This window comes from Octopus bimaculoides, chromosome 4 (genome assembly GCF_001194135.2).
Source record: "Octopus bimaculoides isolate UCB-OBI-ISO-001 chromosome 4, ASM119413v2, whole genome shotgun sequence".
Taxonomy (NCBI): Eukaryota; Metazoa; Mollusca; class Cephalopoda; order Octopoda; family Octopodidae; genus Octopus; species Octopus bimaculoides.
The window spans coordinates 141,776,476-141,789,564 of record NC_068984.1 but is presented as its reverse complement, the minus strand read 5'-3'; the positions used below and the strand labels follow the sequence as shown (position 1 = coordinate 141,789,564).

Sequence of the window (13,089 nt, the reverse complement as noted above, 5' to 3'; positions counted from 1 at the left end):
GTCCCCACCCCATGCAACATCGCTTGACAGCCGATGCTGGTGTGTTTACGTCCCCGTAACTTAGCGGTTCGGCGAAAGAGACTGATAGAATAAGTACTAGGCTTACAAAGAATAAGTCCTGGGGTCGATTTGCTTGACTAAAAGGCGGTGCTCCAGCATGGCCACAGTCAAATGACTGAAACAAGTAAAAAAGTAAAGAGTAACAGAAATAAACATTTTCCATCTTAGTTTTCTTTGATTTTGAAAAAGGAAAACATTTTTCATGGTTTATTATTGCTTATATTTTGAACGATATATATGGGGACACGAAAATCGTAAGTGCTTAGAACCTCCATGGGACTTGATCCGACCTTGTTGCACAAGGACACAACGTACCACCACATCAAGGAATCGAACACTCGATCTTATGATCATAGACCCAAGACACTAACCGCTAGACCACGTGACTCGACACTTATCAAAGATGACAGAATAAGATAAGAACACGGACATGTCTTCCCTGAGTACATTAAAGGTTAAATTAAATGAAAACCTTCAAGTGATTGTTAATTTGCTCTCAAATCTCAGCCTACGTACTTTGATAAGGAAACGAACACAGATAACGTACTTTTATAACCATTAAAACGAGATTGTCATGGTTGGAAGGCTTTTGATCAGGAGTCCGACCAATCAAGTTTAAAATGGAGATACTGAAAAAAAAATAGTGGAGTTAAAATAGCTGACCAGATATCGAAACCAGATAACCGACAAGGTTGAGCACTAGTTGAATCTCCCGCATGAATACATCGTACAACCTTTATACTTTGGAAAATAAAGGCAGTGTTTTGTGTGAAAAGGAATCTAATTAAAAGCCAGAAGTTATGTACTTTGAATCGTGATAAACTCATTAGAGCGAGCATAAGAACAAGTAAGAATGTAATAATTTACTGATAAAACGTTATTTCGGAACATTTTCATGTAAACAACAGACGTTTAAGAGGGCGGGTTGATTAGGTTTAATATAAACTACCAGGATTACCGAGAGATTATTTATATATTCGGTAAGTAATTTGTTTTGCCTTTTTTTCTTTTATTTGCCGAGTTTGATGGAATGGTCAGTATCCATGGCATTTTCAGACCTTGCCTGGTCTCAAGGCAGTGATGCCGTTAACGTTTCACAAATACGTGCTTAGAAAATATTTCTGTTAAATGAAATTTTGAAAGTTTAAATTTGAAATAAGCGTACACTAGCGTAGTTGGAGGGCGGTAGGGGGCGATCCGTGTCGGGCGGCACTTCTGGGTCTGCTATAGGCAATGTGTTTTTTGTGTAGCCTGGGAGCAGCAAACGGAAGCGCCGCCCCAGGCGGCACGCACACTAGCTACCTAGTGTATGCATACTAAAGTGGTTGCGAAAGTCAAACAAATATAGATTTTAATTCTGTGTGTGTGTGTGCGCGTGTGCGTGCTGAAAAGTTCCTGGCTTTGCGTAAAACAAAACACTGGAGGATCAGTTAATTATGACTTTATCCAACATATTCCCCCTCACAGATTCACTCATTGTTGCGGTCCTTCAGTTTTTCTAAGTCCTGTAAAAGGATTAGGAAGGTTAGGCCCCCAGCCAGGCCTTTCCCGAGACCCTTAAAGCCAGAAACTTTTCAGCACCCTCTCATGTATGTTTATATATATATATATATATATATATATATATATATATATATATATATATATATATACACACACACACACACATACACACACCTTTTAACTATAAGAGAGAGAGGGAGAGGTCTGACGTCTCTCGTGCATACACACAATTAGTTATCACACATTTCCTGAAATAAAATTTTCTGTTAAATACATTCGTGAAAGCTAGAGGTTTACATTGAACGAAGACATGGGCGGTTCCGTCAAGTTAATGAATTGAATCAAAGTATTTTGTAAAATGAAGGTCAAATTTTAAACTAAATTTGAAGTGTCAACCCTCTCCCCACTATTTCACACGAATCTTCTCAAAATATACGAGAAGGCATGACGTCTCGGTTTCTCCTCTAAGCGAAGGGATTGATTGAAAAGAAAAGCCACGTTCACCGTTCTCTTGACCCCTTTCATTGTACCTTTCACTCAAGCTAACGCACAGAGTATTGTCTGACCGTCCCTTTTAAATAGACGGCAGTGGGATGACCTTTGCGATTAATTTAGATAGTAGTAGGATCTTTTCGATAAAAGCGATAAAGGTTTTGATATTACCTCACTTACAAGTGATCTGAAGGTATTATAATTGTGTTTAAAACAGTTTCCGTTTTTCTGAAACTCAGACAATTTGATTCCCACCATTAAGGAAGAACCAGTGAAACCGATCTTGACCGTTGGTTCTCCTCCCCTGCATAATTCACTGACACTTATTTTATCCAATCTAAATCCCGCGCCCCCATAGCAAAGATATATGCAAACATACTCGAATGCTATAAATTTGGGGGGGGGGCTCTTCTTGCCGAGTCTAGGGGAAGATGCAGCGTCAATGGTATTCAGTGACAAGAAACGTCGAGTGATGCTGCTAAAAATCTGTTTAATCCAATTTCAATTGGTGCCACTATGGGATTCAGAATGCCATAGTGTTTTCAAGTAGCTGAAGTGGGTTGACCAATCACCGGTTCTGTCAACAGTCAGTAATCCGCTAACTGAATTGAACGACCCAGGACAGACTCGTGGCTGAAGAAGCTCTTCCGCCCACACCGAGTCGCGTAGTTTCGCTGAATGCAGATCATACATCGAATGAAGATCAATGCGCCTAACTTCACATCCGCCATGCTGCTTCTCGTGGCTTCGCCGTGGCCCTGGCTCGGAGATTTTTCGTCATTGCGGTTAACCTCTCTATACACATTGGATGGCCGTTGACTCCGAGTTCCTCCATCCTTTGACTTTTTGTTTTTCATATCTCAGGGTGTCCAAATGTCTATCCTTACCGAGCAAGCTTGATGAGATTTCCGATTCTACTCAAACGGTACTAAATCGACAACTGCAGGGACGAAGTTCCAGAGGACTGACATACAGGACAAGGACTGAACGCAAAGGTTAATGGCGGACAGGAATAGTTAGACACAGCATGGCTGACACTCCTCTGGTCCTTACTTGTATTTGCATCAGTTTTCACACCCGGGGTGAGTTGAGCCGGTTCTGATTAATTCACCACATCCGACTGTCAGCGCTAGTGTTTCAGCAGGCAAAGTAAGGCTTCTTTATGTGGCCCAGAAATTCAGTTTGTAAATTTGAAAAATGCCCCACTGGCAGAGCAAACGCGTCGGATTGCGCGCACACCATAGTCGTAACCGTCATCCTTTGTTTACGTGTAGAGTTCATGTTTTGAGTTTACCACATGTGAACTTGTATTCCCACTAAAACTCTGAACATTCCTTACTCTGGTTCCAAGTAACCCCTACATAAAGGTCCTTGTCCCTGGTGAGTGAATATAATGATTAACAGAATTCTGGTGCCAACTGCCACTAACCAGTTAAAAAGATCACTTGACAATCCCCATATCTCTGTGTTCGTATCCACTCAGGTCTTCTGTGTATTGGGTCGTCCGGAAAGTTCGTGCCGATTTATAGTAGCTTACCTTTCGACTTATTTGCCATGAAACCAACTCAATTCTGGGAAGAAGGTATTTTCAAGTTAAAGGAAAGATGGAGACGCATTGTGCAACAAAATGGTTCATATTTGGTTGATTAAAAATGTAATGGCAAGCATTTATTGACCTTTATCTCTCCTTTAAAATCGGCACGAACTTTCCGGACAACCCAATACTAAAACCAGTACATGCGTTTGATATTATTATAGTGTTCCTCTATTGTTCTTATAATGTTCCCCTATGTTCCGTTATTGGTCTTAGTACTTTTTGGTAGTGGGTAACAAGACTTACGGACCACCCTGTGGTACCACTGATTGAATCAATGAAGGTTAGTTTCCTTCGTTGTTCAAATTATTTAAGCTATTTGTCAGTCGCAGATCCTGACAGAAATGATGTCAGTTAGTTTCGGCAACAGAACGGAATTTGAACTCAGAGTGTACAAAACCAGAACTACCGCAAGCCATCCTACCGACGCTTTAATAATTCCGCCATTCCCTTTCTTGGACTGGTCTGTTGTCTAAACGGCCACCAAGGCTGAAAAAAACAAAAGTGACCTTGACAAATTTGAACTGAGCATAAAGAATCGGAACTAAAACCGCAACGAAGTTTGGACTCTGCAATTCAGTCGTCCAGTTCTGTTGCTTAAAAATATTACAAGAGTAACTTAAAATCAAATTAAGAATAAAATGAAATTGTAATTATGCTCCATAACAGTTGACAAAATATTTATAAGAAACTTTGAAAAATTAAGATACCGAAAGGAAATTAGTTTGGTTATAGTTTCGTTTGTCTTCGATTCTGTGGTACAATCTACGATTTAGTTACTTCTGTAGCGATTTTAGGGAGTCCGCCTTTGTGTGAAGATATAATTCGTTTCTTTTTCCATATTTAATATTGCAAATCACAAACGTAGCTTTAATATCTACTTCAAATGTCGATGCGGTTTAATATGTCGTCTCTTGTCCCGTCAACCTCGTCCCTGGTCAAAGGCAGTCATGACCATTCCATTTATTTGCTTCACACGAATCTATAGAAACGGTACTTTTAAAGCAGAGTGTGGTGAAGAATATGGCAATTCTTTTAGCAGATGGAATTACTTCGTAGTTATTCTTTTCATTTCAGGGTTTCCTCTCTAAGACTGGAGGAAGGGAGGGGACGTATTCTTAATCTTAACAAGACTCCAAGACTCGCAAAATCGTTAATATTCCCCTTGAATCCTTGCGAGTAAACGTTTACAGGAAAATCTGGACAGAAGCAGAATTCCAGAGAACTGATGTTTTGTGGTGAAAGGACTTGGTATCGTGGTTAAGGGACCTGAGTGGGACAATAGCGGATGGGGAATACTCGAGGGAGGCGGCACAAGGCCAGTCATCTCTATGAAGCAAGGTGTAGTAACGGTAGAAAAGGCACAAAGAGGAGACACAGGAAATCTGTATGCCAGGGGATAGTGTGTGATGGGTGACTTCATACTAAGCAATGGCTTGTTTTCGGGTGCAGCACCATCTTAAATATAGGATGGTGTACTTTGTGGGTGCTGGTGGTGGTGGTGTTGGCATTCTGAGATACCGACTCATCAGGATTCACACACGAAACGCGAACTTCCTGTTTATTTCTAATGGCATCTTCCCTATTTACAAGGACTGATCTCTTTCATAATTTCATATTCCGACAAGGAAATATCTTCAGTGCTACTGTTATGCCCGAATCAGCCCCGATTTAAGCAGACTTCAGGATAAAAAGTCACTGCTTGGAATCGAACTCGGAACTTTGGGGTTAGTAGCCTACGCTCTTAACCACTACGCCATATGGCCGTGGGCATATGGCGTAAAACGAGGATTTAGCAGTTTTCGCTTTTGATTTACCGGGGCAGAGCTGATAGAGGATACAGATTTTTAACCACTGTTGCTTGTGTAAATCCACTAGTGAGATGCATTTTTACATGAAGATCCAATTCTGCCTCTACAGGATTTAGATATAAATGAACTCTTTAAAACAACTGCATCAGATACATTCAAATATTTTAACCCATTTTAAATTCAAATATTTTAATCTATTTTAGATTCGGTAGAGCAACAGATTAAATGTCTCAACGAGACTTGGCCGATATAGTACCCGTTAAATACTGGATAAATATAATCGACTTCGCTGCTGCAAATGCTTTTATTAGATATAATTACGAAATAACGATGAAGTCTACGAGATTGCTCCGCCTGCTAATACCAGCCAAATCTCCCTCAAATTATACTCTACAATCTTAAGCGAAAATTGTAGATATGTAGTCATAGATACTGATAGGGACGAAGTGGTCGTGTCTAGAAATTAACCGCTACACATACCACTGGTGGTTCATCGCAAACTTCGCACAACTGCCATGTTTCACCGGTGGTACATTTTCATAGTTTCAGAAAATATTTTTCATTTTGTAGCTTTAACTCATTTATAAATACCCAACCTATGATTTATCTTCCGCTTTTTTTGTTTCAAACGAAATTATTCATACAAAATAATTTCACAAATTTAGACATCAAATACCTTTCTGAAGATAATTCATCGAGCAATATTCACAAAATTTTGTTGTGAACTTCTAAAATGCTTAAAGCGTACAATGTATGTGAATGCAACAAACGACTTCAAAAATTTCGGGCATTAAATGGATAACATGGCTTTGAGGACATTTAAATATCATACGTTCTAAATATTGAAGTATTATGAACTATTGTAAAAAGTTATAAAAATTTCAATTCCCTGTAATTAAACGTGGACAGCAATAGCGCGCGAAATGCGTGGTATCACCGGTAAGTTCCAGTAACAGGCTGTGGTGGTTAACGTGTTAAGCGTAAGGTCTGCTTAATCAGAACGACCTTGGGCTAAACAAATCTTTAATACTAAATTATTATAGATATAAAATCTAGAAGCTAAAATGTTATTTACGACACAGTAAAACTTTAATTATTTGAAGTGTTAACCAAAGTCTAAATTTTTGTTTAAAATGCATCGAGAACTTTGATCGTGATATCACTGTTTAACATTCTCTACTCTTCCAAAGGGACAATTGTCAACTTCAACACCGATAACAATTTATCAAGAAAACTAGTTCGAACTGATAAGACAGCTCTATACTTATTGTGCGTGGGTTTTCAGAAAATAGACGGCAACAACAACCAGCCGTGTTCAATGTTAGACTTCATTATCAGACAGTCAGCAATGGTACCTAAGAAAGTTTTATGGCTTAACCAAGGTTTGCCTTCATCCAGCAGATCACTGAGCAAAAGATATTCAGGGAATTTTGCGGAGTTGGAGATGGTTTTTAAGAGTGTCTAGGCCCACATAATCCCGTGCTTGGCTGCATTTTTGTTTTGTTTAAGACATTAAGCGCAGGTGTGTTTGTGTGTTAAGTAGGTTGCTTCCCAACCACACGGTTCCGGGTTCAGTCCCACTGCGTGACACCTTGGGCAGGTGTCTTCTACGATAGCCTCGGGCCAACCAAAGCCTTGCGAGGGAATATGGTAGACAGAAACAAAGAAGCCTGTCGTGTGTGCGTGACTAAGTGTCTTCTTGTCCGTCCCCTGACACAGTTTGACAACCGGTGTTGATGGGTTTACGTACCGGTAACTTAGCGTTTCGGCGAAAGAAACTAAGAAAGTAATTACCATGCTTTAAGAAAATAAGTACCAGGATCGATTCATTCGACTAAAAACTCGCTAAGGCGGTACCCCAGCATGGTCGCGGTCTAATGACAAACAAGTAGAAGATATTAAAAACCTAAATAAGAAAGTCCATTCAGTTAGGCGATAACCCTACAAGAATGCATTAAGAAAGGAATTCTGGAGAACTTTTAAAATACAGAGAAAACTTGACGTGGACCGGTTTTGATCGAATTTAAAGAAGCGAGGTTTTCAGAATCTATTATTATTATTAATATAAGTAAAATATAACACGTCTTGAATGACACAACACTGCAGAGTGGACTATAATAACTGTTATAATTTAATTATCCATAGTTATTATAGTTCACTCTGCAGGGTTGTGCCATTCAAGACACGTTATATTTTACAAACAATACACAATGCTTCAAGCAAACTACAATACTCTCCTATTATTGTAAGAGTTACTTACGTACAGGGTACTCTAATACAATTGGCAGGTTGAAAGGATATTGCGATAAGTTCTGTTATAGGCAAAAGACCTGAAATTTTCGAGGAGGGGATTTGTCGATTGCATCGACCCCAGTACTCAACAGGTTCTTATTTTATCAACCTCGAAAAGATGAAAGGCAAAGTCGACCTCAATGGAATTTGAACTCAGAATGTAAAGACAGACGAAATGCCGCTAAGCATTTTGCCCAGTGCAGTAACGACTCGGTCACCTTAATAATAATTATTATAGAAATCTATTAAAGGCACAAGGCCTGAAATTTTGGAAAAGGGGACTGGTCGATATCGACCACAGTGTTTCACTGGTACTTAATTTATCGACCCCGAAAGAATGAAAAGGAAAGTCGACCTCGGCGGAATTTGAACTCAGAATGTAGCGGCGGGGGAAATTCCGCTAAGAATTTCGTCCAGCGCTCTAACGATTCTGCCAGCTCACCGCCTGATTATTATTATTATTATGGTTTCACAATAAGGCAAAAGGCCAGAATAATCATTATTATTATACAACAATATTCTTGGACAGTGGTAAGTCTCTGATTGAGTTCATGAAAGAAAACACGTGTCCATTCTCTCTAAGATTAGAATTAATACCTGCAAGAAACTTGTCACTGGATATAATAAATATTTCTGAGACAAAGTAGAGATAATGAGAATAAAAAAAATTAATTTAATTCGTTAGATATCTTCGTGTTTAAAGGTTTAACACACAAAGACAAAATCGTTCTTTACTAACAAAGCTATCTATTGCAAACCGTATTTTGAAACCTCTCTCTCTTAATTCCGTATCTTCCAACAATTCGTGAAGTAGTTATTTTTAAAATTTACCTTTCTAGGTTCCTCTTCCCTTTCAATTTCTCAAATGTGTGAAGACGTTGGTTGGAATGGTCTTGGCTGTCACGGTTCTTTCTCTACACTTTGTCTTCTTCAGACACGACCCAATCTTTCGTTAAAGCGATTCATTGAGATATAAATTATGATTGTTTGCCCCCCTAATAATATATTTTCTCAATGATTCTTTACAAAATATCAATTTCCTATTCCTTTAAATAAGTTTCTGGTGTAGGACGAGTCCAAAAAAATTAACCCAGACTGTCCCATGATATTCTGTTGTAAGAAAACGTCAGGAAAATCACTTTGCGTCATTTGTTCCGGCTCTTTATGTTTTAAGTTCAAATCCTGCCCAGATGAGCTTTGCTTTTCAGTCATTTAGGGTCGATAACATACGTAACAGTTAAAAACTGGGGTCAAAATAATCGACTTACCATTCCTCTCAAATAGTTGACTTTGTGCAAAACTTTGAAATAATTATAGATATTATTCTTTTCTAATGTAGGCACAAGGCCCGAAATTTTGGGGGAGGGGGCCAGTCGATTAGCTCGACCGCAGTACGCAACTGGTACTTAATTTATCCACCCCGAAAGGATGAAAGGCAAAGTCGACCTCGGCGGAATTTGAACTCAGAACATAAAGACAGACGAAATATCGATTTCGATTTCTTTATTACCCACCAGGGGCCAACATAGACGGTACAAACACAATATCGGGGAACTAAAATTATAAAACGGAGGCATAAAGAAAGAAGCAAAATTAAAAGAAACGAATGAATCATGAAAAAGATGATATAATGAGGCGGAATGCCCACTCGACCCCCGAAGTCGAGTGGTTACATTGAAACCGTTTTGCCGTTCAATTATATATATCTAAAATCCAACAGTTCAATACCATGGTCTTTTTTTAGTTCGGTATAACAAGTCTGTTCTGGCAATTTCTCTCTTTTCCAGATCACCTTCCACAACTCAATACCTTTATCATTCTTTTTAACTATTTCCATTTGTGCCTTATTTAATAATTGGCATGTGGAGGCGCAATGGCCCAGTGGTTAGGGCAGCGGACTCGCGGTCTTAGGATCGCGGTTTCGATTCCCAGACCGGACGTTGTGAGTGTTTATTGAGCGAAAACACCTAAAGCTCCACGAGGCTCCGGCAGGGGATGGTGGCGAACCCTGCTGTACTCTTTCACCACAACTTTCTCTCATTCTTACTTCCTGTTTCTGTTGTGCCTGTAATTCAAAGGGTCAGCCTTGTCACACTGTGTCACGCTGAATCTCCCCGTTAAGGGTACACGTGTCTGTGGAGTGCTCAACCACTTGCATGTTAATTTCACGAGCAGGCTGTTCCGTTGATCGGATCAACTTGAACACTCGTCGTCGTAACCGACGGAGTGCCAACCAATAATTGGCATATCATAGTCTCACCATCTTCACCCCAGAATTCCCCTTCAGCCCCATCCTTCCACTCGCTCACCCGGTTTACAATGTCATCCTCCGCGTCCGCACACAGAACGCAAGCAAAACAAACAGGGGGAGGGGGAACCGTATCTACATCATGTGGGCTCGTATTTCTTTTCTGTTTTGTTGTTGGAGGGGAATGGGTAGGTTTGGTGTCTGCATGGGGAGGGTGTGGTGAAAAGGGAGAGGGCGGGCACTGGGTGGGTTGGGATTCACAAGTACTTACCTTCTTTCTTTTTCTTTTTTTTTTCTCCTCCCGGCTGTTTCCCATTCCCTATCTTCTAATACTGGAGTTTCTCTTTCTACTTCTACTTCTTGCATCCTCTCCTGTGGTGTTGGATGTCGCTCTTCTACCATTTTAGTTCGCTCTTATGTGGCCTTTCTGGCCACATTTTAAACAACGAGGAATCCTGTCCTCCACCCACACTTTCAGGCTCAAATCCCCAATCCACAGGTTTTCCGTAACTTAGCGGTTCGGCAAAAAGGAACGATTGAATAAGTACTAGGCTTCCAAAGAATAAGTCCTGGGCTCGATTTGTTCGACTAAAGGCGGTGCTCCAGCATGGCCACAGTCAAATGACTGAAACAAGTAAAAGAGTAAAAGAGAGTAGCGATTACGGTGACAAAATATGGGACATTACTCTTGTGAGAAATAAATTGTTACTAAGTTGTCTCCCTTACATAACTACTGCGAGATATAATTGACTCGTTGTTATACAAGATTAGAAATGACCGGTCCTGCTAGAAACAGCAGTCGCTGTTCCTTCAAACTAGTGGCACTCCGTCGGTTACGACGACGAGGGTTTCAGTGGATCCGATCATCGGAACAGTCTGCTCGTGAAATTAACGTGCAAGTGGTTGAGCACTCCACAGACACGTGTACCCTTAACGTTGTTCTCTGGGAGATTCAACGTGACACAGAGTGTGACAAGGCTGACCCTTTGAAATACAGTTACAACAGCAACAGGAAGAAAGAGTGAGAGAAAGTTGTGGTGAAAGAGTACAGCAGAGTTCACCACCTCCCCCTGTCGGAGCCTCGTGGAGCTTTAGGTGTTTTCGCTCAATAAACACTCACAACGCCCGGTCTGGGAATCGAAACCACGATCCTAAGACCGCAAGTCCTCTGCCCTAATCACTGGGCCATTGCGCCTCCATACATGTATGTATGTATGTATACGGACGGATTTTGCCAGCAAAAAATAACAAAGGCCATTATAAACAGCATTTCTGCTGCGAAAGCTTATCTTATTTATCAGAGGACAATGCAGTCACTTCCTGAAATTAACTTTGGGGTGAAATCACCCTAGCTTTGATTATGGTTTCTAGAATTTTGGCACCCTGAAGAGTTCCCAATGAACCACAAATAAGGAACAGAATCGAATACTTACTTACAACCCAGCCAAACTGAGATAAATTTTCTTCTATGCCTTCATATCTTCAATATAGTTCGTTGTTTATGCATTTTTCAGAACAACCTCAAATTTCCGTCTTCACCATATTCTCTTGTAATGACCTTCATGCAAACATTAAATGCTCTAAACCATTGGTTCGTAACCCATATGGACCCGAGGGATCCATATCAAATGTTCACGGGTCCACGCAAGCAAAATAGTAAAATAGGGACCCACAATAATATTTTAAGTGTTCATGAAAATATTTTGCTTTCGGTGTATTTTTTGCAAGGAACAGCTACATTTCTTTCTCTGTTTTACAGGCGCAGGAGTGGCTGTGTGGTAAATAGCTTGCTTACCAACCACACGGTTCCGGGTTCAGTCCCATTACTGTGTGGCACCTTGGGCAAGTGTCTTCTACTATAGCCTCGGGCTGACCAAAGCTTGTGAGTGGATTTGGTAGGCGGAAACTGAAAGAATCCCGTCGTGTATATGTGTGTGTGTGTGTGTGTGTGTGTGTGTGTGTCCCTTCTGTCTTTTCTACTCTAGGGCCTTGTGCCTAGAGTAGAAAAGAATATTAATTACAAATTCTGAAGACGGCGAGCTGGCCGAAACGTTAGCACGCCGGTCGGAATGCTTAACGGCATTTCGTCTGCCTTTACGTTCTGAGTTCAAATTCCGCCGATGTCGACTTTGCCTTTCATCCTTTCGGGGTGGATAAATTAAGTACCAGTTGCGTACTGGAGTCGATCTAATCGACCGGCCCCCTCCCACTAAAATGTCGGGCCTTGTGCCAAGAGTAGAAAAAAATTAACCGATAATTCTTCACACATGAGAAGCTTTACTCTTTTGTATTAGATTCGTTCTTCTAATGCCAGACAATTTGGTATATTTATATCCTCACCGAGGCTCAACTCGTAGACGTTGATAATATTTCGCCGATAAAAGCTCGAGGTTTTGTTTTTATGCTGTTCTTTTTTTTTATCAGTAGCCAAAGATCTCTTGAACGAGCCACAAGCCTCGTGTTTTTGTGTGTTTTTTTTTATCCCAATCTCAACGATATCATCATTAATACAGTTTATGGTATAATGCAAGGACAATAATCCTTTACTACCTCTTGGCTAAACTTCCTCCATTCGCTCCAGTTTTTCATTTATTTATTTATTTATTTATTTATTTATTTATCTTATCTCCTCTCGAGAAGTAGATTCTAGTATTTTTATTAAGTCTTTCTCCATCTTTGTGTCAATCGCTGATTGCTTTCGTCGGAATTTTCGATTATTCTTCATTCGGGTTGTCTCTTCTAACGACGAAGTTTTCTATTGACGGCTTTTAACGCTTTCTTCTTCTTCATCTTCTTCTTGTCCTCCTCCTCCTCTTCTTTCTTCATTTTCTTCTTCCCCTTCTTCCTCTTCTTTAGATAGACTAACCGGCAGATAGACAGACAACTAGAGAGAAGGGGGTGAGAGAGATAGACTAACCTGCTGATAGATAGATAGATAGATAGATAGATAGATAGATAGATAGATAGATAGATAGATAGGGGAGAGAGATAGACTAAACGGCAGATAGAGAGAGAGGGAGAGCGAGAGGGGAGAGCGAGAGGGGAGAGCGAGAGGAGAGAGCGAGAGGGGAGAGCGAGAGGAGAGAGCG

At 40.4% G+C, this 13,089-nt stretch overlaps 2 protein-coding genes across 2 annotated transcripts in view; one reads left to right on the top strand and one right to left on the bottom strand.

Moving 5' to 3' along the window:
* LOC106872025 (major facilitator superfamily domain-containing protein 1) overlaps nt 1-8,770 on the bottom strand; it is a 30,529-nt gene extending 21,759 nt beyond the window's left edge. The window contains exon 1 of the mRNA XM_014918850.2: nt 8,584-8,770. The gene's annotated coding sequence lies outside the window, so the exon portion shown is untranslated. The remainder of the gene's footprint in view (nt 1-8,583) is intronic.
* LOC106872024 (mucin-17) overlaps nt 892-13,089 on the top strand; it is a 136,842-nt gene continuing 124,644 nt past the window's right edge. Inside the window, exon 1 of the mRNA XM_014918843.2 lies at nt 892-1,040. The gene's annotated coding sequence lies outside the window, so the exon portion shown is untranslated. The remainder of the gene's footprint in view (nt 1,041-13,089) is intronic.